The sequence below is a fragment of the Octopus sinensis genome, linkage group LG10, assembly GCF_006345805.1.
Source record: "Octopus sinensis linkage group LG10, ASM634580v1, whole genome shotgun sequence".
Classification (NCBI taxonomy): Eukaryota; Metazoa; Mollusca; class Cephalopoda; order Octopoda; family Octopodidae; genus Octopus; species Octopus sinensis.
In genome coordinates this window covers 93,122,934-93,127,470 of record NC_043006.1, presented here as the reverse complement: position 1 = coordinate 93,127,470, position 4,537 = coordinate 93,122,934, and positions in this window count along the sequence as shown.

Genomic DNA, 4,537 nt, shown 5'->3' with positions numbered 1-4,537 from the left:
TTATTGACTTAATTTACTCTTTAGTATTTCAGAATACTTTTATGTAATTTTGGTATTGGTTAACATGTGTTAAAATGAGATGTCAGTGTTATTTTCGCTATAGCGTAATTTAAATGACAGTTTATTCAACGCACACACACTATATATATATATATATATATATATATATATATAACCGTTAAGATGAATAATACATCATAATGTGTCAGTATGTTTCTGAGAACGATGAAGCAATTATGTCAGTGATTAATTTGTTAATTTTCCTCTAAGTGGTACGAAATTATTTAGGTTATCAAACCCTGTCAGGTTAACATAGCAGTTTGATATAATAGAAGATTTGTGAGACATTCTACATTGTAATTTCATTAAAATTTTAATAATTCTCATAGAATCTTCGTATCCATATTAATATACCAATGTTACTGATTTCAAATGTAGGCACGTCGCCTCTTGCGCTGCCAGTCCAATTAGAAACCGCAACGGTTCGATATTGATATAGAGAATCATGTCACATTTTGCATTATGATATTTCTGCATTAGAATCAATAAAAATATGATTTAGAGAAGGAATACTCAAGCGAGTCGTTTGGCGTCGGGCATATATAAATGTACTTCTTGTACAGAGTAAATATTGTATTTGTATTTTAAGGAGCCATTAAGGAGACAATTTCCTATCAAGAATTAAAAATATTACACCGTATAAATGTTCGTAACAAGGGGCTACATCGTGTCTATCATTTATGGATTTTGTGTAAATATTCATTGCTTGCAAACGATATTGATTTATATTTTGCTCTAGCTGAAGGACTCCAAGGATGAACTAATAAACATGCATAAAAGTTTGTATTGATATATATTATATACAACTCTGAATACATGCTGCGCAAAACGAATACATGAAACTCGAATACATATACACACCTAGCAGTATGAGCGTATGTGTGTGTGTATATAGGCGTGTGTATACGGATGCGTATCGTGTTTCTCTCAGCTTCATGCCGCATAAAACGAAGAGATGAAACCAGAATACACTATAATAAAGCAACTTTATATATAATCTAAATCATTTAGCACAGGCATTCTCCTTGCAGAATATTTCAATTTAACCTTTGAAAAGTATATATCGCCAGGAATTATTTATGACATTCAAAGTTCTCGTTTCACGGCAGTGGGAAATTTTAAATTTTCACTCAAAGGATGATAAATTACTTTTTCTGTAGTCGAAACACAATATAGTAGATTAATATTTATTATATATATATATATATATATATATATATAACCGTTAAGATGAATAATACATCATAATGTGTCAGTATGTTTCTGAGAACGATGAAGCAATTATGTCAGTGATTAATTTGTTAATTTTCCTCTAAGTGGTACGAAATTATTTAGGTTATCAAACCCTGTCAGGTTAACATAGCAGTTTGATATAATAGAAGATTTGTGAGACATTCTACATTGTAATTTCATTAAAATTTTAATAATTCTCATAGAATCTTCGTATCCATATTAATATACCAATGTTACTGATTTCAAATGTAGGCACGTCGCCTCTTGCGCTGCCAGTCCAATTAGAAACCGCAACGGTTCGATATTGATATAGAGAATCATGTCACATTTTGCATTATGATATTTCTGCATTAGAATCAATAAAAATATGATTTAGAGAAGGAATACTCAAGCGAGTCGTTTGGCGTCGGGCATATATAAATGTACTTCTTGTACAGAGTAAATATTGTATTTGTATTTTAAGGAGCCATTAAGGAGACAATTTCCTATCAAGAATTAAAAATATTACACCGTATAAATGTTCGTAACAAGGGGCTACATCGTGTCTATCATTTATGGATTTTGTGTAAATATTCATTGCTTGCAAACGATATTGATTTATATTTTGCTCTAGCTGAAGGACTCCAAGGATGAACTAATAAACATGCATAAAAGTTTGTATTGATATATATTATATACAACTCTGAATACATGCTGCGCAAAACGAATACATGAAACTCGAATACATATACACACCTAGCAGTATGAGCGTATGTGTGTGTGTATATAGGCGTGTGTATACGGATGCGTATCGTGTTTCTCTCAGCTTTCATGCCGCATAAAACGAAGAGATGAAACCAGAATACACTATAATAAAGCAACTTTATATATAATCTAAATCATTTAGCACAGGCATTCTCCTTGCAGAATATTTCAATTTAACCTTTGAAAAGTATATATCGCCAGGAATTATTTATGACATTCAAAGTTCTCGTTTCACGGCAGTGGGAAATTTTAAATTTTCACTCAAAGGATGATAAATTACTTTTTCTGTAGTCGAAACACAATATAGTAGATTAATATTTATTTATATATATATATATATATATATGAACAGCTATGATATGTAGATTTAAATTATTCTAATGCAATGGGTTTTCTTATGTTTGTCTATGATATTTATAAGCAACCAATTTCTGAAGCATTTCATTTATGAGATGTCCATCTATGCAAACGCATAGAAGATGAGTAAATCGGAAAACACGATGCCGAAATATATTACTTTAATCATTTTGAAACCTCTATACTTTACTTTTAAAAGAGCAGGTTCGCATAAATATGGGCACAAACATTTATTCCTTTATGTATGAATACACACGTGCACACATATATATGCATAGACATAAGAAATACACACATATATATGCATAGACATGTCTTCATAAATGCATGGAAATATGTACATATAGATATGTATATGCATCTAGAATGTAGGGAAATGCGTGTAAGTATATATGCGTGTGTATGCGCATGTGCAAGTTAATGTTTTCAAATATACACAGGTATAAACAACCGATCAGTTATTATTTCTCATTGAGATATAAAATGGAGGTTATTTGTGTGCGTACTCATGTGTAGGCATGTAGATATGTATATATATATGTATGCAGTTATGTGTATTTCTATACATGTGTGTGTGTGTGTATATATATATGTAGTGGGTAGCGAACTTCTTCACTACTTCAGGGAGTGACGACCATGCCTGACACGAGTTCCGGGCTTAGCTGGCTCCGGCTGACAGTACCCGGTATGGGCCCCTATCCAGGGTTACGGAAAGGAGACAACCTTCAAAGAAATCCGGAGTGTAGCCCCGAAGGCGGTCTAGTGTTCGACTCGACACTCTTCCGGCAGCTCCTGCAACCAAGCTGGTGCCAAACGTAATGCACTGCACTCCACTGGACTACATCAGCAAGGTCGAGAGAGGAAACCTGACGATTGGGCTACCCAGGACTTTCTTATCTATAGCCCAGGCCTGCGCAAAACTGGAGAGGACACTTCAGTGCTGCTGTAAAAAGCTGCAGAAACAACACGGGAGGTAACAGTCACGAGTGATAAATCCATTCAGATTGGCGTAAAATATGGGCGCTACGGGTTACCTCTGACGGTGGGAAGGACCTCCGTGTCCTATTGGTTAGCTACTGCTCACCTCAAGCTGGGCAGCTCCCAGTTAATAAGGTGCTGACCCGCCACAAGCCGCCTGCTCCATTGGGTGCTTGGAGCTAAGAGTATGACTCGAAAAGCGGCCTGCAACCTCTGCACCAGGCAAGCAACTAAAAGTCAAGAAAACACAAGTTCTGCGGTTGGCAAGCTGGAATGTCAGGACCATGTGTCCTGGAATATCTGATGATCTTCTCAGGATTGAAGACACAAGGAAAACGGCCATCATTGACCGTGAACTAAAGAGGCTCGACATACATATTGCTGGGGTGCAGGAGACAAGACTTCCCTCAACGGCAAACTCAAAGAGCAGGATTTCACCTTCTTTTGGCAGGGAAGAGATCCAGAAGAACCTCGTCAACATGGCGTTGGCTTTGCAGTGAGAAACTCACTACTCTCCTCAATAGAACCACCATCGGGAGGCACTGAGCGTATCCTCTCACTACGCCTCTCGACTTCTTCTGGCTCAGTACATCTACTCAGCATCTATGCTCCCACTCTCTACAGCTCAGAGGAGACCGAGGACCAGTTCTACAAAGGTCTCAACTGTGTCATTGAAAATACACCAACAACTGAAAATATCTACCTTCTAGGGAATTTTAACGCTCGCGTGGGATCTGACCATGATTCGTGGCCCATTTGTGTTGGACACTTTGGAATTGGCAACATGAATGACAATGGTCAGAGACTACTCGAATTCTGCACATACCACAACCTGTGCATCACAAACACATTCTTTACCAACAAGCCATCCCACAAGGCATCCTGGAGACATCCAAGATCTCACCACTGGCATCAGCTGGATCTCATCATTACACGGAGATCCTTTCTGAATTCTACTCTATTGACCCGCAGTTACCACAGCGCGGATTGTGACACAGACCACTCACTAATTAGAAGCAGGGTGAGGATTCTGCCTAAAAAAGTCCATCGCCCAAGAAAGTGGGCCGACCACGCATCAACACCGCCAGAACCTCGGACCCTACACTGCGAAAATGTTTTGCTGCTTCTATCAAGGTTGCCCTCAGTAGCTGCCCAACCTCCTCTG